Source organism: Mauremys mutica, chromosome 4 (assembly GCF_020497125.1).
Source record: "Mauremys mutica isolate MM-2020 ecotype Southern chromosome 4, ASM2049712v1, whole genome shotgun sequence".
NCBI lineage: Eukaryota > Metazoa > Chordata > Testudines > Geoemydidae > Mauremys > Mauremys mutica.
Genome location: NC_059075.1, coordinates 136,703,253 through 136,727,407, shown reverse-complemented (window position 1 = coordinate 136,727,407; position 24,155 = coordinate 136,703,253). Strand labels below are relative to the sequence as shown.

Here is a 24,155-nt window from a genome sequence, read left to right as displayed (position 1 = left end):
CTCAATGTAAAGCTTTGTCACAGGATGCTATTTATGCCACCAAATGGAAAAAAAGTGTCCCAGTTTGGGGTTTAAGATTTAAAAAAAAAAATCTTTAAAAGCCCAGCTCTTAACATCGCTACAGGACCACAGCCGGGGAGAGCGGAGCTCAGCCAAGAACGAAGGAGGAGGAAGGAGAAAGAGATCCAAAGCGGGGAAAGATGCTCACAGAGGGGCACAAGAAAAAAAAAGGCCCATTGAGAGAACAAACTGGTGCCCAAAAGCACCCTGGGTAAATGAACCCAGTTGGGGGGCATGGGAATCAGGGCCACTTCATGCAGCGTGAGCTCTACTCACACCTCCTTTAATTAACACTCACCACCGGGCTGGCTCTGAGCGCAGGGCTGCAGGGCTGACTCACCTCCGCAGAAGCGATTCAGGAAGGGGAGAGGAATAAATACCAAAAAAAAAAAAAGCCCCAAAAAAGCAAAAGTGACTTTGTGATGCCACAGAGGGAAAACAGATGTGTTAAGTGCTACCTCTGGGGAGTTATTTGTAGATCAGAACATGCCACGTGGGTGCAGCAGCTCTGACTCCATGTTCAGATGGGCGTAGATGTCAGAGCACTGGGCTGGATTCTCAGCTCCTCTGTTGTTGCACTTCAGGCAGGGCTGAAGTGGGGCTTCCTGTATTTTGGGGCCCTGTGCTAAATCAGAGCAGCATCAGGGCTGCTCTAACTTGTACAGTTTCTCATGGACCCCTATCGGCCTGGGGAAGCAGAGCACTCTGGTCATACCCCAATACGCCTCCTACATCCAGCAGCATGGCTTGGAGCAGAGCCAGCACAAGCTCTCAACAGCCAGGGAGGCTGTCTGCACAAGGGGGGCATTTCCACCCACTTTAAGGCCCCTTTATGCTGCCAGGATGGCATAAAGGAGCCCAGGCATAGCAGGGAATCAGGCCTATATACTGCTGAGATTTTCCTGCATAAATTTGTGCTCCAATGCAGTCCAGCTGCCTCTGGGAACCACTGCTAGCTGCGAGACAAAAATGCATTCCCTCCATTCTCAGGGTGCGCTCTTCCCTATAACGATAGGCAACCCTGCCGGCTGCTCCCGCATTTACAGTGAGTCACAATAAATGGGGCTCCCCCCCCCCATGCTGTGGCAACCATCTGTTCACATACACACACACAGACCACTCCCCAGACAGTTAAGAGGCAAGCAGAGTGCTGACAGATGAAATTAGTTTATAAAGCAGCATAGTGCAGATTAGAATTTTGGAAAGAAATTTATCTTGGCAGGATAATGGAGGTTTGTTTTTTTTAAAAAAAAAAAAAAAGAAGAAGAAAAGCTGGCCAAGTGGGATAAGCCACTCAAACTGGCCAAGCTGCCTTCCCCCCACCCCAGGCTGCAATGGAGAAGCCCCGTTCATCTCCTTCAGGGAAGAAGGCAGGGGAATGATGGGCTATTGCAGGAGAGGAGAATGAGACCTGCTTCTAACCAATGGAGTGGGGACAGGGAAATTCCAGTTTAGTCCCCCATCACTTAAATACCCAGGTGCTTCTCACATGCTAATGAACATATTCTCCTTCCACCCATGAGGCAGGGCAGGGCTGTTCTCCCCATTGTACTCATGGGGAAACTGAGGCACAGAGCAACTTGCCCAAGGTCACCCAGGGAGTCTGGGCAGAGCTGGGAACTGAATGCAGGCCAGTGTCTTAAGCCCCAAACCAGCCTTCCTCTCCTGACAGTCCCCAGCCTATCTGGTCCGGCAGACATTGAGCAATTTGACACAAGAGAGCATAGATAAGCTGAAGTTGATACAGGCGAGGGAGCTGACCCATTGCCCCTCAGCTGCCACACACCAGGCCTAGTCCCCACAGACTGAGCAGGGTGTTAGAGGAGCAGATGAAGAGCACAAAAACTCAGCCAAGACTTGGGGAAGGAGGTGGCAAGGGAGTCTACCACGCCAGATCCATCCCTGCTTCGCATCGGCGTCCCTAGTTCATCTGGGCCTTAAAGGCTTGTTTTGAGGGTGTGGGAGGAGCTGAACATACACCAACACGTCCACCCTTCCTTCCCCCACACATCTGAGTGCCCGGATGGTGGCACACACCGCAAACTCCCAGCAACACCCCTGGCAACTGTGACACGCCGACTGGCTGCAGTCCCACATAGGTCCGGCATGCATGTGTGTGTGCTGCGGGGGAGAAGGGGTGAGGTTAACTTCTCCGGGGTGGGCCAGCAATGCCAATGGCTTTCAGGGCCCTGGCGGAGGAGGCTCAGCCGGTTATTTATAACCCATCCAGAGTCACTAATGAGAGGAGCAGAGAAGGTGACTCATGGCTACAAACCACAGATTTAGCGGAAGGAGGGAGGGGTTATCCGGAGCCTGGCTCCCAGGGCACTGGGGTTGCTAAGAAGCGGGGTGGATTGGCTCGGGTATAGGGTGGAGATGGGGAAGGGAGCAGTCTATAGATGCTGGGGGCAGGATCTCTTCTTCACCCTTGCTCACAACCAACCAAGAAAGGGACACCTGGCTTGGAACCAAGACAGCCATTTAATGCAGCCCATGGAGAACGCAGCAAAAGTCACCCATTGCCAGCACTTGCTGCTGCCGCCGCCACCACTTAAGGGCACAGGCAGCAGAGAGATTGGTAATCCTGGCACCAGGGGTGGAGCCCAGCAACCCCAAACTGAGAGGGGATGGAGAGAGGGAGGTGTCGGAGAGTAGGAAGAAGCAGGAAATTGAGGGAGAGACAGGAGGGGGAAGACACTCCTTCACCCACCCCACCCCAAGAATATGTCAGCTTAGCCCCCAATAGCCCACCAACTCCTCATCTGCAGAGCTGGGATCTCCCTCTGCCAGACATCCCTTGGAATCTGTTTCCTCCCAGCAACACTGCTTCAGAACAGCCTGTTTGTAGCAGCATCTCAGACACCAAGGAGATGTGGAGGAACTTGGCAGCCCCCTGTCGCAGGTGCCTCCACCAATGCTGCTGCCAGGGAAGCAAATCCACCCCAGTGCAACACAGCTGTGTGTCAGTGGGGAACCCCCTGAGGACCTCCCCCACCCACCTATGAGCACAGGCTTGGCTGGCTTGCCCGGGAAAGCACCCTCTCAGCTCTGTGCCCGCTGTGGGAGAGGGCAGCAGCTATGCATGTCACTGATTCTCAGGGGAATGGGCTCCTATCCCAGGAGCATAGGAAATGTGAGGGTTAAAATAAGGGGGAGCCAGGAGAGAACAGCACCTCCTTTCCCTGCTGAGTTCCTAAACAGTCCCCCTCATGCCATGGCTGGGTGACAGTCTCCCGCATCCGGTTCCTATCTGCATTGATCATTATGGGACCAGCATCCCAGCTCCTATCCTTCTGGAGTGGCGAGCCCGTCTGCTCTCCTAAAGCCACTTGGCCATTTAGACTGCAACTGGGATAAAACTAGCTCCCGTGCATCCCCTGCCAATTCATCTAACTCCATTTACATAGCCAAGGGCTTCAAAGATAGGTCAGCATCAGCCCTATTTTATAGAAAGGGAAACTGAGGCACAGCAACTTGCTCCAGTGCTCAAGGCAGGAACACAATCTCCAGGCCCTGGCTCTAACCACTAGACCCTAGAGTCCTCCCAAGTGCCTTCCTTTGGCTAACTTTTCAGCAGCGTTCGCTGCAAAGGGCACTGTTAGCTGGGCTGGTGTGTTTGTGCAGGCCTCCATGCTTCTGACTTTTCCTGAATGGAAACGGAGCATATGCTCTCTGTCCCCTTCACACACGGCATGGCATCCTCACCCACCACCAGCAGCGGAGCCCTGGGAAGTTGGAACAAAAGCAACTAGAAAACGATTGCATTACCATTCCCCAGCTCCCACATGGCGCTGACGCCTACACTCCTCCCTGCCAGCCAGCACCCACTCTGATGAGCTGGGACTCCAGAGCAAGCAGGGAAGAGAACACAGCTATTGGGTGCAGTGCAGAGAGTGCGCTTGCTCTCTACCTTCCAGATGGTGCAAAACTGGAATAAGCCACACCCTGCTCCACCCAAGCTCTATCCGCCACCGCCAGCCAGCTGTCCCTCTCCCCGCATTCACGGCTCTCCTGCCCCTTGGAGGTGGGAGTGAGAATCGTGTGTCAGTGCCCGAGTTACTACTCCCACGTGTATGTGCTAGTGCATAGGTCTCCAGAGCAGGGAGGAGTGGTGCTTGTGAACATCAGCATCTACACATCCATTGTGGATTGTGTCCATAAGTACCGGCTGGTTGAGTGTGGGGGTGCTGGGTGCTCAACGCTGAGGGATTCAACATCCATGTGCGTCGGTCACGCATCCACACTGCAGGCACATACATATGCACACATGGGGGTTGCAGTGCTGCATCTGCTGAACACGTGTGTGTGTCAGTCGCATCTGTGTGTTGGTGCACGTGGCCATGCCTGTCTGTGTGCTAGTCAGGGGGTCAGCTGCACAGGCACTGGTTTGTCAGCATCATGTACCTGTTCAGCCAGGTGTCAGCGAGAGTCTGACCCGCTGCAGAACGAGCAGCACCTATTTCCTGGCTTCCCTCCTCAAAGCTGGTCTCCCTAGTCTGGGCAGGGACTAAGCCACAGATAAACCAACCACCTCCTCCCACAACTCCAGTACCTGTCCTGGTTCATCACCAAGCCACTGGTCCTCCATGTCTCTCCAGCCACAGCTGCTAGCCTGGCTCTTCTTTGAGGGCAGTTTCCAAGCTGCTCCCAGGTTCATTTCAGGGAGCGGGGTTTGCCAGTCTCAGATTTGCTAGAGGCCACTTATCTCAGGCAACCTTTGGACCGTCCAGATTTGCAAAACGGCCCTCCAGTCCCACATCTGAAACTGTGCGGCGTTCAACGCCTGCCGTCACTTGAGCCCTAGAGAGGGCACTGGACAACTTTGGTGGTCTCTGCCTAATCCCCACTGAGGGAAAAAAAAAACTTGCCCTAGAGGAAAGCCATTGTACAGTTTGACACAACTGGCACTCTGCCAGAGGAAGCCAGGGCTCAGAGCAAGAGAAGGAGGGGCTGCAGGGCAGGATGGAGGAGCATTGGGCTCAGCTGTGTGGGGGAGGCATGTGGGAGAGCACGGGGACTATGGGGAACAGCTTGTCTGGATTAACATGGAGTGCTGCAAGTGAGGACTGAAGTGCACTGGCAGAACTGCACGCCTCAGGGGAGAGGTAAGGGGCTCAAGACTGGAATAGCAGGGACTTCTGCGGATCTGGACAAGGGGGTAATGGCAGAGCTGAGTAAGGATCCCAGAACAACAGGGCCATTAGGGGTTGGGAAGACTCATTGTGAGAGCTGCATGAAAACTTGCTGTACCTCCTCTGCCCTGACCCTGTTACTCTATCCCTGCACTGCAGTTAGGCAGCAGCAGAGCCTAGGCTAGAGACAGGTGCTGTACCATCCCCGGCACTCTCAGCACAGCAAATGCACCTCAGTCCTCCCCTGGGCCAAGCACAGGAGGCTGTGATGAGCTCCCCTCCCTCCTCTAGCTGCCCAACGTTGACTTCCTGCAGAAGTAAAAACCCCTTCTGAGAACTAAGCCACAGATGGACTAGGAACCTGGCCCTGGGCAGAGGACATTGGAACAAAGCAGCACGACGATCAGCAGCCAAACAAGCCTGCCCAGACATACCAAGCGTGCTCAGGAGGTCAGAGGTGCTGAAGGCTCAAATTCAGGGCCATTACGGAGGCTCTTGAACTCAGGAGCAGAGGTCACGACATTGGGAAGGTGAAACAGCACCCCCGTTACAGGGACCCCTTGAAACCCAGTCTTGCCAGGCAGCGAAGGTGTGGGAAACTTCTGCCCGGAGGCACCCTCCAGCAATACAGGAAATGCCACCAGCCTGGGCGTTCTTATTTCCTGCAGCAGAAGATTTAGGAGCATGTTCCAGGAACTGCCAGTCAGGCTTAAAAACCTGCATGATACATTGAACAAGAGCTTTGGAACAGATTTTTCAGCCATTAACGGTATTTACAGCATCGTTGACTCACAGATATGGAGAGCCACAAGGGTCAGGCTTTGGGAGTGTCCGCACTAGGGAGAAAAGGTGATCTCTTAGTTGGGTTAGCGAACGTGAGTAACATGATGTGAAACCCTAGCCAAAACAAGGCAGCTGTGCAGTTTGAGGTGAACACCAGGCTTCCCTGTAACATTTACCTTGACCCGCTCACACCTGTGACAACTACAGCTGCCTTGACCTCACTAGGCTCTGACCACAGGTTAGCCAACAAAGCAAGCAAGCACCCTCTCCCCTTTTAGGAGTGACAAGGTTTTGGACTTTGGCAACCAGGTGGGAGCCATAGTGCTAAGGAAAGACATTGAATGTCTAGGATTGGTGGGAAGTGTCTCTCAATCCTCCCCCCCCCCCAGCCCTCACTGGTTCAAACAACCTTGTCAGCAACAGCTATCTGCCAAAACCGGTTTCCCAAATGCAGGGCTAAACCGGTTGTTCATCTAAGCTACTTGATCCTCTGACTAACCCTGCCGCCTGAGCCCTGGTGAGACTCATACATGGGCAAAAGCCACAGGGCAGCCGAGAAGCGGAACCACTTGGAAGAAGCCTCACTCATGAGTCAGGAATGCGGGAAGCAGTCCGACTGCCAGTACCCCCAGCCTCAGGGGCTTTCCTCTTGGAGGCCGCACCATACAGGAGGCAGAAAAATCTGAGGAGGGGAAATCTCTAGACGAGCTGTCAGGGGAAACGTTTCCATCTAAGGCCTTGGTATTTCTCCCCTGGCGCCTGCAGTAAATCACCCAAGTTCCCCTTACAACTCTTTTGTGCTTTACAAGTTAGCGCCGGAGCTGGAAAGTGGGTTACGGGAGAGCCCTAGAAACATGCAGGAGGCGGCTGAGTGCAGGGTTGACTTTGCAAAACCAACATCAGGGATTGTCTGCATCCAGGCTCCGTTTTACCCCAACTCCCCCGAAGAGTTTGATAGGTTTGGTTCAGGTCTGCCACTTTTGGGAGGCCGTGTGGCCTAGCGCAGGGTTTCTCAATGACCGGCCTGTGGACTATTGCCAGTCCCCGAGATCTCTCTGACACAGTTTAGGAAAACAGAAAGCTGGCCCCTAGTATCAAAAAAGGTTGGGCAACACTTGGCTAGTGGGTAACCAACTGACTGGACTCAGAAAACCAGGATTCTATTATCACTGGTTTGCTGTGCAACTCGCTTCCCCCTCCTGTGCCTCAGTCTCCCCTCACACCCACATCTATTTGCATGGCAAGCTCTTCAGGGCAAGGACTCTCAGTGTTTGCACAAAGCTGACTGGTGAGGAGCCTGTCTTGCTCAGGGCCCCAACGTGCCACCATCATACAACTAGTGACAAATAGTGACATTAGCCTCCTGAATGAGGTAGTGAAGAAAACCCAAGAGACTAGCACAAAGGGGATGGACTTTGTCCCTAACACAGCACATCTGATCGATACATGTTCGTTCCCTCTGCTCCCGAGCACCATCATGTAATGTCTCAGTTCTGCGCTGTGAAGCGAAAAGACAAACAGCTCAGAGAGACACCATGACATTTGCTCAGGTGCAACCTGTAGTCAAAAGCCAAGCAGGCCGACAGTCCATATAACGCCCCCCCCCCCACCTACTCCAGAAAGCAATCTACTCTCACCATTTCATGGGGTGTTGGTGACTGTCAACTCCTCTGGGCTGGGAGCTGTTACATCCATGGCCAGTGTCAGGGAGCAACCACCAATATCAACACTGGAAATGAGCCAAGGGGCCATGTTCAGATTCCACTACCCCCACCAAGTTGCAGGGTATTCAGATCTCGGTGAGGCTCACCCTTCACTGGCACGATCCCTCCTGGGCCTGCCCCTTAACAGGCCCTATGCTGCAGCCTTGGGCATGGGGACGTGTCTGGGGCAGGCCGAGGAGGGGGCTGTGTCAAAGGTGAGTGGAGAAGCAGCAGGAGTGTGATACATGCCGAGTCCACAGAAGAGTTGGAGCCCATTACGAAAACTACAGTGAAACAGAATGGTGCCAACACTGAAGGACCCAGGTTCAAACCCCACTGATGCCCTGGAATATTAAATCCACCCCCTAACACATGGGCACAGGGTCATGATCCAAGGGGACTCAATGCAGCAAATGCGGAAGCAGGGGATGAAGGGATGGGGAAGGGAGAAGGAACCCAGAAGGCTGAAAGCTGGTCGTGGGAGGGCTCAGGTGAGCTTGATTTCCACTGACCAGATACAGAGCCAACGAAACCCAAGCAGTGAGGTTTTCTCCTCATTCTCCACCACACACAAACCAGCTGGGAGCAGCCCTGTATCATGAGGTGCTGCCCAGCCAGGCAAGAAGACTCATCACCAAAGTAGAAAGCCTCGTCCCGGCAGCCTTTGAAAAAAACAAAAAAATCCATTGTGAACTGTAGCATTCACCGCCCAAACATCACAGACACTGCTAGTGCATGAGAGCCAAAGACAGAAGCAGGCTCCCATTGTCCAAGAGGAGAGAAATGCACAACCTGAATGAGCAGCTTAGCCAGTGTCCAAGTTCCTACAGGTATTTCTATACTACAAGTACTGCAGCAGCACAGTTACAACACTGCAGGTACAGCGACGGAAGTTTTTCCCATTGCTGTAGTAAATCCAACCCCTTGAGAGGCAGTAGCTGGGTCAACAGAAGAATTCTTCCATTTACCCAGTGGTGTCTACACCAGAACTTACTTCAGCTTAACTATATCCCCGACGTGACACAGCTGGCTGAGTTTTCGGTGTAGACCAGGCGTTCGTGCCAGGTGGGTTAGCTTTCTAAAGTTTGCTAATAAGGCATTGTTTGTCACATCTATGGGATCAGCGTTAGATAAACTACATTATTTGTTATCCGTTCAAATGACTAGGACCAGGCCTCAGACTGAGCAGCAGAGCTGAAATTACAATGCAAGAGGGTGCCTCAGTTTCCCCACCTGTCCAATGGCTTGAAATAGCCTTTGACTATTTAGGTGGTCAGGTTTGGGACTGTCTCTTAGTGTGCATATGTACAGTGACAGGCATGATCAGGCTCTGCTTTCGTTTGGGGTCTGTGCAGCGTCGGGCACAGTGAGGGCACCAATCTCAGTAAGTACCTGGCACGAGGAGCACTCGTTGGTGATGGGCATCTCTGCAATGCCTGGCACAATGGGGGGCCCTGAGCTCAGTCCGGGTTTTTCGCCTTCCTCTGCAGCATGGGGCACGAGTCACTTGCTGGAGGATTCTCTGAAGCTTGAGGTCTTCAAACCACAATTTGAGGACTTCAATAACTCAGACATAGGTTAGGGGTTTGTTACAGGGGTGGGTGGGTGAGATTCTGAGGCCTGCATTGTGCAGAAGATCAGACTAGATGATCATAATGGTCCCTTCTGACCTTAAAGTCTATGAGTCCATCTGGTCTCGCGGTTAAGGCACATGGGTTCTATCCCCAGCTCTGCCGCTGACCTGGGGCAAGTCGCAAAGGAACAAATTCTCAAGCATAGCCTCTGATTGGGGAGACCTCTGGTTTTTAGGAAATACATGGGCTCTGCTGTTCAGAGGTACAGCTTGCATTGGCTTCAGATAGAATGACAGTTGCTTGGCTCTTCTGGGGGAAAAGGGGGGGGGGGGAGGGAAACAGTCCCAGACTTAAGGTGTCCCAAGTTGGACCTGTCTGTGCCTCAGTTTCCCCATCTGCATAGTGCAGTTCATAACCTACCTTCCAGGGAGACTTAATTCACTGGGCTTGGAGATCCTTAGATGGAAGGTGTTAGAAAAAGAGCAAAGTACTATTAAAGTTCCTGGCTCTCAGCCCTGGGCTTGGGCCATGCAGAGCGAGGTCCCCAGGGCATTTCTCATCTTACAGTGAGGGGGAAGACAGAATCCTGTCAAAACACAAAGGCTCCTGCTCCTCACCTCCTCCCAGCAGGATTCCCCTCACAGCAGACTGCAGGAGGCTCTGGGAGTTCCCCCAGCCAGGCAGATGGGCTGTTCCCAGCAGAGTTTCTGCCTGGCTTGCACAGCACAGCAGTGGCAGGGGCAGGCTGATGCAGAGGCTGGGAGTTTGCCAGAGGAAGCCCCTGCCCCCTTTGAAGCTTGTTGTACAGTGTTCTCTGCTGTGTGAAGCCAGCCAGCAACGGCAGCAACTTGGAGAGGACGTGAGCGAGGACAGTATTAAAAATACATGCGAGAAGTGACAGGCAGGGGACATGACTCCTGTCTCCTCAGCTTGGAGTTAAGAACCCCTCTTCCCTGCAGCAAGTTTGGCTGGGCCAGGCTAGCTCTTCTTCAGGCAGCTAAAGGTCACAAGGGACACACTGATATGAAGTTAGCTGTCAGAAATGTAGCCTGCCAAACCGGCAGCTCTGTAGGCACAGCTCTACCCATGCATCTCAATCCTGACCCACGGCACCTTGCTATTCTAGTCCTGGAACTCCCCTCCTTCCCAGGTCTGCTGATGCACCTCAGTCCTGACCCACAGCCTCTCCCCAAACACTGTTCCAGTCTCAGGAGCATCCAGTCTGCCTCAATCCCCCCAGCATGGCTCTGTACCTCTGCTGAGCAGGTCTGCCTGGCGTGCACCAGCACCACACGGGGAGGTGTGTACAAGCTCAGCCCTGCTTCTTTGGACAAACAGACAAAGCAATTCCTGGAACTTCCCCAGGGCTGCAGGAGACATGAACTCAACTGTGCCTCTGCCCTCCCTCTGCGTGCAACCCAGCCCCTTCCATGCATCAGGCTGTTATACAAGAGCTTCCCCATGCAGTCCTGCTAGAATCCAGGCTCATGAAACCCCCAAATCTCACCCCCCTCCTTCAAATCTCCATCCACAGAGCCACAGCAGCCCCAAATTTTGCACTTCCTTCCTGCCCCCACCACCATCACAACAGCTCCTTGCTGCCGGGCACAATTCTTTGGCCATGTTTGCCTTCTCAGCCACTCCCCAACCCCGGCCGTCTGGACAAGGTCTCTACTGGAGCCCAGCCTGCAGATGCAGCAGCTTCAGAAGGCAGTTGCACACTTTTTTTTTTGGGGGGGGGGGGGGAAGAGAAGGGAAAAGGCAACACGCACAAGCAAGGCCTTGAAGCATTCCCTCCCCCTCCACGTGCCACGCCCTGGCAGGGAACCAGAGGGTGCTTGTGAAGGAGCTTTGCTCTTCAGAGCACTGCACCCAAGCTCAAGAATCTGACCAGTGGAGAGGGGACAGACACAGAGATCACGAAGGAGAGCAAGAGAGCGAACAGAAGGCTAGAGACATGACACTGGGTGAGACAGATGTGTCTGTTACCGGCCAGCACACATGGCCACAGCTAGGTTATTTTTGGCAGCATGAGTTACAATGGCCCAGGGGATTCCTATCCTGAAGGTCCCCAGGGAGCTTAAAATAGGCCCTGTCACTTCCTCCTAGCATAGCTGCAAGCAGCTTCCAGGGCTGGGATCAGGAAGGGGCCAGCAGGTCAGGCTCTGGGAGCCGGCAGGGTGGCTGCTGCATGCTATGGGCCTCAAAGACGTGCCATGGGCAGCACGTGCACGGTAGTGTCTCTTGGGCACTGCTGGATGAGAACACAGACCAATGGAGCTCCTCCCAGAGGCCCCATCTGCACAGTGGCACACATCAGCTCATGTCTAAACTGGCTATTTGGCTACTAATACGGCCACCAGAAGAGGGGAGAAGAGGGGGCAGGGTCCCCCCCCCCACATAGCTTTAAACTCTCCTTTTATGCCCCTCCATAGCTTTTCAGTCTCCTGTTGTGCCCCCTCTCCCCCACCATGTCCTCTACCTGGCTGCACCTCCAAAGAGGGGCTCATGACTGACACTGGAAAGCATCTCACTGGGGCAAGCTAGTTACTGCAGTAATACTGCTCCCTTCCACAGCTGTGACATGCTTTACTGACAGACTGCCTGTACTGTTCAGTGTTATCATCCCCACTTCAGAAGGGGAAACTGAGGCACAGAAGGGGGGGGAGTGGCTTGTCCAAGGTCACATGGTGAATCAGTGGCACAAACAAGAAGCCTGGAGTCTTAACTCTGTTCCCCATCCACCCACCACTAGAATCCACTCCCTCCTACCACTGGGATTTGAACTCAGAAGTCCAGACTCCCCAGCCCTCTGCTGAAACCATTGCTTCCCGTTGGATTAAGAACATGTCCCTCTCCTGGCTGCGGCACTGCTTGGCCAGTCAGACTCTCCCCTCCCTGGACTGCCAGGGTCCCATACAGAAGAAGGGATTAGCTTGGGTAGCAAGCGCAGCATAGAATCTCCTTACCAGCAGCCTTGCCCTGGCAAGTCAACAGGAACTCTTAGGGCAAGGGAGCCAGGAGACATGGCTGTAGTCCTGACCGGGAGAGACTTAGGGTGCAGCCCAGAGATATCCCCCATTGTGGGCAAACTAGGAATGGGGCCATCCATGTAGGAATAGGAACAGCTCCCTGTGCCAGCTCTTGGTTGAAATGGGCACAAACCAGGTCAGAAGTTCCCCAACTCGGGGGTTCCTGAAAGCCAAATCTCACCATGCTCTCCAGAGCTTCAGATGCAGACACCCCCCAAAACAGAGGCAATCAAAATCCAGTTCAAGTTTTTGTGGCGCCAAGCCTATCTTTAGCAGTGATCAACTTGGGGTAGGAACTTCCCCTTAAACGGGACTCAAACTAGAACTTTGGGCATCTCTGCCAAAATAGTTCAGGAAAGGAAAGAGGCGGCAATCCCCACCCACTTTCTCTTCCTCCGAACCCCCCCCAAAATGGTTAAATACAAGACCGCAGAGTGTAGCTGTAATAGGGGAAAGAAAACCACACACTCTCCCAGGGAGAGCAAGCTTGCTGCTAGCCCAGCTTCCCTTCCCGGCATGCCCCGCTCCTGGGAAAGTGTAGGCTGTTTTCCATATATAACTGCAAACTGTTCCATGCAGTAAGAAGTCCAATTAAAGGGAGGGGGAGAGAGACGCAGAAAAGACCAAAAGGCAATATTTGTAAGAAGGAAGAAAGCCTGCATCCAAGGCACCACACTCAACCCTTGCAGAGCAATGCCTGTGACATCAGGAGATCAGACCCAGCACAGTGGCGGCTTTGCAAACAGTTGATCGGGGCACCAATAAATAAGGGAACAGGGCCGATTGGAGCCAGTTGCTCAAGCTAGTGCAACACAGCAGGGGACCATTCACCCCACTCTTGCACTGTTATTTCTAAACTAGGATTTCAGCCACTGGTGTCGCAGCACCAGGGAACCATCTGTCAGGTTCTATGCAAGTCCTTCTTCAGGTACTCTAGTGACCGGAGCTGTGTGCTAAACCATGTGACAAACATCTGTCACATGTGATTCACAGGCCTCTCCCCCCTCCTCTACCAAGTTGCACTGGTTTAACTGAAACCAGTTTTATAACCAATGCAAACCTCTGTGTGGATGCTCTTATATCAGTTTACAACTGTGTCACAGGATAGCTGGTCCCTGTGCATAGACTAGGTGAGGGGTTCTCTACAAATGTTTGGTGGCCTCAGAGTGCAGCCACCAACTCTTGCTTATATAAAGATGCATGTATACACATCCAGATCATTGTAATTTATGTGGGGCATTTTGCAGGGACAATAAATACTCTGCTGTGAAAAAGTGGTATTTGTACATTTGTTAATATCACTTTTCACAGCAAGTCCTGGCAAGTTAAGACCTGGATGGAGGGGTGGGGGGTGAGACAGCAGAGGCCAGGGTGATGGATGGGGAGCCCTACCACTGTGTGGTCGGAGGTGTGGGTTTGCACCTGTGGCTCGGGGGTTGGTGCCCGCAGTTATGTGCCCGGGGACACCTGCTGCTGTGTGACTGGGGATCAGCACCCAGAGTCAGCACTTGAGATCCACCCCTGGGGCTAGGAATCAGTATCCTGGGCCAGCACCCGCCAAAGCCAGCTGCTGCATGACTGGGAGTCAGGGTCCAGGCCCAGCACCTGCTGGAGCTGGTGCCCACTGCTGGGTATCTGCACCCATGGCTAGGGATTGGTGCCCATGGCCAACACCTGCTGGAACCCAGGGTCAACACCCAGGAGCAGTGCCCAAGGTCAACGGCCAGGGCTGGGGATCGGAGCGTGTTGCTGGGGGTTGGCTGCTGCCAGGGTTTGGGGCTGACACTTGGGGGCTGTGCCTGCTGCTGCATGGCCACAGGTAGAGGTCAGCATCCAGAGCCAACGTCTACCAGAGCCCAAGGCCAGTGCCGGGGATCTGCACCCCGGGCTGGCAGCTGCTGGAGCCAAAGGTCAGCACCTGGGGCCAGCACATGGGGACAGTGACTAGGGCTGAGGGTCGGAGCGCACTCCAACCCCAGGCCGCGTGGCAATGGGCTCTGATCCCTGGCCAGCGGCCGCCGGTGGAAATGGCAGTCGGGCACCACATGGCCAGAGATCGGAGCCTGCCCCTGCGTGGCCAGGGGTTGGAGTCTGAAGCCCCATGGCTGGAGCCTTACTCTGCAGCCAGGCTGCCTAAGTTCCCGCTGCACAACCACCCAGGGCTGAAATCCGAGCCCCACTAGGCCCGTCTCCCCCTCACAGGTAGAGAGCTCACCTTGGTCCTTCAGCGTTGTGCTCCACCTGTCTCCAGAGACGTGCAGAGTAGCACATTCATGAGCAACACTTTGCCCCCACCCCACCTCACCACCCAGGAAGCTGCGGTGGCTGCTGGGAAACCCCCTGGTGGCCGCATTTGAGACAGGGTGGACTAGGCCCAGCCCCTCAGGTTCAGAACAGCTGTGTCCAATCCAGCCCATTCAAGGAGGCTGGGCCACCCCTAGGCCTACAAAGGGCTGCCAGAGGGCAGCAAATGGGAGGTGGAAGGGGGTGAAGGGGATGGCATGGGACAGCCTGTGCCTGGGGAGGGAAAGCCATAGTGGAGACAGTAGCACTAACTCCTGGGTTAGGTGCCCAGGGAGACAGCCCTGAGACTATTGTCCCAGAGAGGGGGCAGAGCTGGTCAGAGAGGTGGGGCTGAAGCCTGGAAGTGAGGAGAGCTAAAAGAAGATTGCTTAATAGAAGGAAACAAACAGAAAAACAAATAAACTCTGGAAAGACTGGGCATGACAGTGTGTAGTTTGGAGCTGGGGAGAAGCCCTGCTCGGTGACAAACTATTTATAGCAGTTCAGCTTATGCCTGCAAGTTTCCCAGCACAGCTGAGCCCACGTGAGCCAGGTTTCAACTAGCGTCCACAACGGCATGTGCACTGGTTTATAAGTGAATAAATACCAACCACTGCTGGAGCAACTAGTGTGACAGCCTGTGAAGAGCAGGGGCAGGCAGCTGAAATGGGGATTGATGCAAGACATGCTGCCAGTTGACCATTAATGCTCATTCCCCATGTCAACCACAAGCCTCCTAGCGTAATCCTGCAACCAGCTCTCACATTGCTGAAGAGATTAGGACCTGCCTACCCACGGTGCATATGCATTTTTAAACACTAGCATGCTTTAAGTGCTAGCACATTTAAGAGCCCTCTCTTCCCTGACCCAAGACAAGGTCTGCACATAGACACTACTTACACCTGTAGAGCCACTGGTGCTGCTGCAGCTCACCTTGGCTTCAAGGAGGCTCCCTGCATGTTTAGATTTCCACCCCTGTGCTGGGCTCCGGTTTACCGTGTGCTTGGGATGGAACTGCCACCTTGAGGATTTTGGAAGCCTGAGCTAAGGAAGCCTTGGTCTCTTTTCAGTGCATCCAGGCATTTGCATTTTTCCTGTTCCCTTTCTATACCCTGGGCTGGATTCAGTTACCCCAGAATAAATCCAGAACCACTCCCACTGAAGCAGGGTAGCAGAGAACAGACTGACATTTAAATGCCTACTTGTACTTCCTTTCCCCCCCACCCCCCGCACCCAATTATACCTTCAACATGCCTCTGAACTCACACACATTTTTGTGCCTACAGTGGGCTTGGTTCTGACCTATAATTCTCCTCCCACTTACTGCAGCAGCATCCCAAACCCCATCGTGCGGTTTCTTGCTCCTGTCTTGGGAAATGGCTCACAGGTTCCCGGCTGCATGAATACAAAATAGAAGGAAAACAAAAACCAAAAACCAAAAAAAAACCCCAACACCCCTTTCCAAACCACCAACCTGAAGTCATGAGCCATGATCACCCATCTCATGCCCTTCCATTTAGCAAATGGGTTGACTGCCCTGGTGCAGTGACTCCACCGCTTCCATCTCCAGCTTCCCTTTCTAATGAAGGGCCTCTGAATTCCCCCACCACCAAAGCTCCCTCTAGCAGCTCAGCACTGACTATCACATCACTGATAGGACAGTGGCAACTAGAGTCCCTGTATGTCTGCCCCACCCCAAGGAGCTTGGTAGTGTAGGCAGAGGGAATGTAAATTACAAGATGAATTTTCCACAGTCCCACTGTCAGGAAGGGATTTTGTTCAGCAGCCGTTTAGGGGCAGGCTGGACTGAGTTGGGTTACACATCTTGGGGCTTGGTCATTCAATTTAAGATGGAAAAGCTGCAGACACAGGGGCAGACCCTAGAGTCAGTCAAGAGGGCAGTCACAGCAGGGCAGATGCGAGCCTCCTGTCGTTAGCGGGGCTTGGGGCTCTCTGTCACAGTTCAGGGCAGATGCGAGCTAGACCTCCCCAACCTGTTTGCCCTTGAACCAAAAGCAATGAGCCACCTGAGCTGTTCTCTTCTCGGGGAGATAGTACAGCCAACTGACCTAACATTCTAAGTAACCCATCTACCAGTCCCAGTCGGTTGGCTATCAGCCCAAAATCCATACAGCAGAACAGTGAGGCCTACAAAAAAAAACCACAACACTTGACAGGCTGCTGGTATACTGAGAGCATGGCCTGTCATGCGGAGCAACACTGTCATGGTTTCCTTATACTCCCCAACCTGCTGTCTCTTGTCTTACGTTTCAATTGTAATCTCTTTGGAGCAGGGACTGTTTGTTTGGTGTTTGTACAGCACCTGCGCAGCAGGGTCTTGGTTCACACCTGTGGCTCCTAGATGCTAACACAATACAAAAAAATGAAGTGCCTCTGCTTGGAATCCCTGGATGTGTGTGGGGAGGTGAGGGGGAGGAAAAACAAAAACCCACACACAGGGGAAGAGAAGAGACAGCTACAGTGCCCCTGCGAACATGCTCTGTGAGCTCTGCACAGCACGGGCGTTATGCAGGACGACTGCTGGACATTTTAACAACTTTGCACAGGTTGGACCCCTTGGCATTTTAACCATTTAAGGGAAGCTTTGCAATGGTTTCTGCCTTTTGCGAGGCTTTATAACGTATCTAATCCCTAATGCTAATCTGTGGATAGTGACAGCTTTAGAAGGGATAGGGCAGGCGATTACCGCAGCAATCTGAGTGTCAGAAGGCATCATTAGCAATAAGCCACATGGCAGGCAGGCAGTTGTAGGAAAGATCTTTACTGAATATGCTAAGTGGCCAGGGAGACTGGCTTAACAGCGAGGGCCCAGCCTACATTCCTGCGCACACCCGGCTCTGAAACCTGACCACTTTTCTCCACTTCCACTTATCAAACTATGAGGGGGTGGAGGAGTAGGGAGAGCTGTCTTCCTCATTAGCACAAACCCATTTAATTGCTAATTGAGTTCTGCTTGGGCAGGATTCCTGGAGCTAATGGGAGCTTGCACCCCCTCCTGGCAGTATTGCCACTGCTTCCAACCCTGCAAAACAGAGACAGTGACAGTAACCTGGCACCCATACCTTTGATGCTACAGCTCCTCCTCTATTTCCTTGGTTTTTCAGTGTCATCCCACACTGAACTGGAACAAACAGCTGTGGCATGCTCCTTCACAAATCCCTTCTGTGTCACTGCTTTACACAACCCTTAGACTCCCATCCGGGGGAGAATTTGAAGATCAAACACTCTGCAGAAGCAGGACCCCAGAACAGTTTTCAAACTGCAGGGAGGTTCAGCAGAGTGAAGCGAGCAGGAGCGAGGAGACAGGGCAGAAAATGCTCAAATACTGCAGCGAATGTTTGGAAGAATAGCTTACACCCATGTGACCAGCAACAGTCTTGCCCATTGACTTCCATTCTTCGCATTAATGGAAAATCGTTGCTTGCTGAGTCACTCACTGGGTGACTCCAGCAGAGGCCTGGAAGCCCTCCTCTCTTGTCTTCTAAGTAGGGAACTCAAACCTTCCTCACAGTGACCATGTCTCAGCCTCAGTTACTTCTGCAAATCAGGTGCAGTCTGCAATTGCAGTCATGTTAGGGCATTGACTTCCAGTCCAGGGGTGCTCCAAGCCTGTTACAATGGGGCCCAGATGGAGCCTGGTTCTACACATGGTCCCAAAGATGTCAGTGGAGCACTGCTTGTGTGATGGAGGGTCAGCAATGTGATTGGGTTTTGCATGGGCAGACCAGAACGAACCACGTTGTCATGGACGTTAAGGGATCTGAGCCACAATCCTGAGAAGACCAGGGCTATAATAAGGTTCCCATAACATAGTTAGAAGCCTACATGCACATGAATGTTTCACACTCTGGACACAGCCAGGCTGCAAGTGCAGGGGTAAAAGGTCCTCATGTGCATCTCCAACATGGAAACAGGTCTAATTACCGTGGGCCAGCCTAAGGGACCAGGTCCTTTACCTCTAGCAGCAGAGGCTGATGCTTTTAGATCCAGAGATTAAGTCAGCCAGGGGCATAGTTACATAGGTCCTATATCTCATGCACTTTAAGAAACACACATTAATAATGCCAGAAAGAAGCCAGCTCTCCAGTTTAAAGGCCATTGGGAGGGAACCCAGGAACCTCTTGAGCCTTGCATAACCTGAAGATCTGAATGCAACATAGGAGGAATTTCTGACATGATGATTGGGTGAATTCTCCTCCCCCAACCCTGTTTTCTGGGGAAAACAAATATAAGCCATGATCTAGCTGAAAAGCCCAGGTGAGTTAATCATTCCCAGATCACTAGGCCTCACACCAGGGATGGATCTGCAGCAGGGTTTAAAACACACACTGAAGGAACTGTGCTGGGGTTCCCACCTCAGCAGATGGAATAATAGGGGGTGAGCTAGAAGCAGTCACCAAGGACGCCCAACTATCCCTGTAGCCCATAAAAGCAGACTCCCCACGATCTTGTGCAAACAGCTGTTCTGTCCTCTTCGTCTGTCTGGGAGAGAAAGCAGGAAAGGGTGTTTGGAGAGAGGGGAAATCTGACCGGTCCCTTCCAAAGATAAAAGGAAATGGCAATACATTTGAGTGCTACAGGCAGGACAATACCCCAGCTTTCCTCCAGCCCAGACCTCTGAGACAACTGCACAATCTGCCCAGAGGCGACACATAGCACCGCGGAGAGCCCATGCATTGGCAGTCCCGATTGCTGTAGAGCACTGCAGAACGAACCGCCCTGTGCTGCAGAAAGTCAGCATAATCTGCAGCATCTTGCAGGGACTTAATGCATTACACGTTTGACTGCAGGACGAGGCAGTGACGGCAGGATTTCCCCACCAGCTGCCCTGCAGAGAGACAGGCAGGTACAGCAGAGGAAGGGCAGCAGAAGGAAATGAGGTGGAGAGATTCCCCCCTGCCTCCACCCAGTCTCTTTTCTGGAACCACTGACCGTTGCTAAATATGAACCTTACACTGTGCCATGTAAGGCCAGATAAACAAGCAACAGGATCCGGTGCTCAGGGGAGCTGGCACTTGGAGATGCATGCCCGTGCCTGGAGAAGGCAGAGTGCAACTGACTGCAGATGGCTGGCTCAGATGGAGAGCAGGAAGAAGAGAAGAGGCAAGGATAAATAAAGGCGAGAAGAGGGAAAGAAGAGAATGAAATGAGATTCATCAGGTGGCTGGTGAGAGTGTTTGTGAGACAGTGCCGATAGCACAGCTTTAGAAAAATTAAAGCGGTCCGGTGAGTCACTGCAGGAATTCACCCTCCAGCACATAAAGCAACAGGGCTTGGTGGGGCTGGGGGAGGGGTGCTAGCAGGAGGATGCAGCTGCTGGCATCGAAACTAGGAGGAAGGGTGGGGTCTTGTTGTGAAGGCACAGGGCAGCGATGGCTCAATTCCTGGCTCTGCCACAGACTCCTCAGGCAAGCCAGAGGCAGGGGGAGATCGTCAGGGGAGCTCAGCATGTTGGACACCATGCTCATAGGAAAATCTGGCACCAGTTGTGGGCACTGAGCCCCCATAACACAGCCCGGTGGGACACCACCACCATAGAATTGTAGGACTGGAAGGGACCTTGAGAGGTCATCTAGTCCAGTCCCCTGCACTCACAGCAGGACTAAATATTAGTCATGCTCTTCCAGGGGAAAGGCCATAGAGGCTGACTTACCCCCAGATCCTACTGGTTTCAAGGAATGCAGGCAAGTCCACATCTCCCCAAGGTAGCATCCTCCAGAGCACTTTCCACAAAGATTCAACTCCCTTTCAAGGAGGTTTTTAAGCAGCTTTGGGGACTGATGGAAGGTGCTGTACTGAGACCCTTGGGGACTGAAGGCCTTTGGTTCCCCACAGAGCAGATCCACCATGAGCAGTGACAGGGCTAATTTCCCCTCCACCCGGCCAGCATGACTCAGCTCTGACCTGAAGGGACCTATCCTAAGGGCAAGGAGAAAGTCCAGTCACCAAGGCTCATTCCATCCTCTGCCCTTGAACAATGCCGTTAATTGGGTTGGTGGCTGGGCGAGGCAGGCATGTAAGAGTCCCCACCCCATGAGCCATGTTTAACTGCATTTGTCACCCAGCAGATGTCCATGAATATAGAAGCTTGTGACTTTCAGCTCCTCAATATGATTTTTTTGGTCCTCATTCGCCTTCATCCTGGCGGGAACAATAGCAGATTTCCACCACAGCCCCTCCTTGTCCAGAACCTCCTCCAAGTACGTTCTCAGCTAACTTCTTCACTCCCAACAGATCTCACTGTTTTCTAAGGAACACTGACGTGCCTCCTTTAAATTTTGCCATTTCCCCTTCACCAGGACATGTTGTATCCTGTGACGAAGTGGGACATTTCTTAATGTTTTCCTCTGAATACTGTGTGGGTGCCTCAGTTTCTGGCTGACACTCTGTCTCCTGGCAACTAATGGCCTGGGCCCCTCCCCCCCCCGCAAGGGGATGCTAAAGGTGTGGGAGAACAAAGAGGTCAGGTGACCTCCTGGCCCAGGACAGGAACTCAGCAGAGAAGGAGGGGCTGGAGGGGGTTTCAGTTTGGAGCTGGGTGGGGACGGGATGTGAGGGCAGACGGGGTTGTCTGGCTCGCTGGGCCCCAAAATGGACCCGGCTGAGGGGTCCCGTTCTCTGTACCTACAAGCTCTGTTTTAGACCGTGTTCCTATCATCTAATAAACCTCTGTTTTACTGGCTGGCTAAGAGTCACGTCTGACTGCAAAGTGGGGGTGCGTGCAGGACCCTCTGGCTTCCCCAGGACCCCGCCTGGGTGGACTCTCTGTGGGAAGCGCACGGAGGGGCATATGCTGAATGCTCTAAGGTCAGACCCAGGAAGGTGAAGCCGTGTGAGCTTCTTGCCCTGAAGACAGTCTGCTCCAAGGGAGAGGAAGCTCCCTGAAGTCCTGACTGACTTTGTGGGGAGCAGTTCCAAATCATCGCCTGGGACTCCGTGACATACCCAACAAAAGACACATGAGCATGCAGATGTATATGGACACACACACTAAGGGTTATGTATTGATTTGTACAGCCTGAATTCTCCATTTTGGGTGCCTCCATTTTTGGATACCCAAGTGGAGACATTTTAAAGGGGATTTGATTTTTCTGAAAGCACTAACCCCTTCACCCTCTGAAAATAAAAACCTCTCAAGGAGACTCTAGCTGGGCACCTAAAAATCAGTGATCTCTTCCAAAGCGTACATTTTCCAAGGCATGACCCAAAACATGACCTCTGATTACAGAAGCCATCCTACCAGCTTTTCAGATATGGTTATTCCAGCAACTCCTCTCTCAGAAGAGAGTGGGCACAGAGCTATGCTCCTCTTTACAGGCTAATTGTGGTGCTAACCTTAGCGAGCTCTGTTTCACCTCATCACTTCTGCCAATGTCACCGCTTTGGCTAAAGCCCCTTTATGAAGGGAAACTTGGCCCAGTTATATTTGTAGGTCCAAAGTTTCAGAAGCACAAAGGCAATAAAAGCAGCAGGTGTGTCAAAATGCATGTCACTGGAAAGCTGGCCCTTGCTCGCTCGTTTAAAAGGAGACTCCATTTTTATAAACTGCATTTTTACGAAGTTCTTGGAAAGTGTCTGTAGCATTTGGCTGTCACATGAATGTGTGATCATGGAAAGAATGTCAAAAAGGTATTTTCTTACTGTACAGGTCTTTGCTTGCTCAGCACTTCATACTGTACAGGGCCATATAAGAGACCTTTGAACAAATATCAAGTTATCTGAACAGCAACCCTGTGAGGTAAGGAGTATTATTAGCACTATTTTACAGACAAGACATAGAGGAAGTGATTTGCCCGAGGCCATACAGGGAATCTGTGGCAGAGGCAGGAATTGACCCAAGATTTCCCAAATCCCAGTTCAGTGCCTTATAAGAGACTGTAGTGAAAAGAATAAGAATATTCATGAAACTCCCGTTAGCACTGCAGAGCCAACTGGCTACCCTTCTCTAGCTCATCCCACAGAAGTGACTCGTCTTCTCTTTCAAGGCCCTTTGTGGACCATCCCCACCCTACCCATCATCTCTCATTCACTATCAAAATATCCACTCCCACCGGCCCATGACGCCAGCTGCCATTGCCACTTACGTTTGCAAACAAGCTTTCATGATCTCTCTCATGCTGCCCCTCACACTTGAGAGGAGCTCTGAATATCCACAAAACCACTTCACTGTTCTCCTTCAAATGCCTCCTTAAAACTCCACTTTGCCAACATGCCCACAAACAACTTGAGAACAGTTAGAACAGTAGTGCACTGAGACCAGGCTGGCTAATATGCCCCCATCTGTCCATAACTATTAGTCATGTCTTACACTTCAGTTGTAAGCTCTTTGGGGTAGGGACTGTCTTCTTGTTGCATGTTTGTCGTACCTAACACAATGGGGGTCTGGTCCATGCCTGAGGTTCCTAGGTGCTAGGGTAAAACAGCTATGGGAGTGCAAGCTCATGTCTAATCTGTGTCACACATCTATCTGTCTAGGCTAGGGAGTTCAAAGATTAATCATCACGGAGTCTGAGAATTATTAAAGTTCCACTTGCAAAATGCTTATTAATGGGTATGAGCACATGAGGCACAAAACCCAGCTTGATGCTCAGATCCCAGGGTGAGTTTGCAGGGCTGGCAATTAGGAAAAAAGACAAACAAGTCTCTTTTTAACTTATGAGCAGAGCAAACTGCATTTGGCATCATGGAGAGCAATAGACTAGTGCAGTGACATTTTAACAGCAGTTTAATGTAGGATCTGCTCTATCTAGTGCCAGTGGTTTACAAGGAGCGTTACAGATGTACAAGAGCCTGCCCTGAGGAGCTTACAACCCAAGTTATACAGAGCCCATGAACACCCATCGTCCTTTCCAGTGTGAAAAACAAGAGTCCCTGCCCTGGAGATCTTACTGGCCACAAGAGAGGTGTTAATTACAATTTGGAATGACTAGTTACCCCAGTGGCTAGGGAATTCTTTTCTGGCTATGTGGTTAAAATGGAATGAGTCTAAGCTGGAGGTGGAGTCCAGCATAAGTGGTCAGACAGTTGAGATCAGAAACCTCAGGCCTGGGATTCTGGTTCTTCTCTATAGGAAGCAAAATGCAATGCACAGCAAGAAAGCACACAGCAGGGCCAACTCTCTCCCTTTTGTCCTATTGGCTACAGTGGAATTACTGCCGATTTACACGAGAGGAGAATCAGGAGGTGGGTCAGGAAAGTTTAATCGGCAGGCCCCGGATTTGCCCACAACAGCTAAGTGTTAGAACAATCCAGGGATTGCTTTCAGTAGTTAGTGCCAGGGGAGAGAGGAGAGACGAGCACAGCCTGAGGAGCCCTGCACACACAAGGGGCGTGATAGTTAAACACTAAACAATTTTAAGTCTCTTGCAGTGATGAGATGGTAGAAGAGGAAACAGGGGTTGTGGGGCAGGGTGAAAAGTTTGCAGAAATCTGTTTTGAGCTCTGGCATTTGATGTCAGCAAGCTGCATTGGCAAACAATGAGAGACCAGTGAGTGGGGGACATGGATACAACTGGGGTTAATGGGACAGATGGCAGTCAGTGCAGAGAAGCATGGGGGTGATTGGGA

The 24,155-nt window shown here is 52.2% G+C and overlaps 1 protein-coding gene across 4 annotated transcripts in view; it reads right to left on the bottom strand.

Moving 5' to 3' along the window:
• ATP2B4 (ATPase plasma membrane Ca2+ transporting 4) overlaps positions 1–24,155 on the bottom strand; it is a 97,188-nt gene that overhangs the window by 59,697 nt on the left and 13,336 nt on the right. Inside the window, exon 1 of one of the 4 annotated variants that reach the window (XM_045015292.1) lies at positions 14,500–14,522. The exons of the other annotated variants lie outside the window; for them this stretch is intronic. The gene's annotated coding sequence lies outside the window, so the exon portion shown is untranslated. Of the gene's footprint in view, positions 1–14,499; positions 14,523–24,155 lie in introns of those variants that run through there. 4 annotated transcript variants of the gene reach the window in all.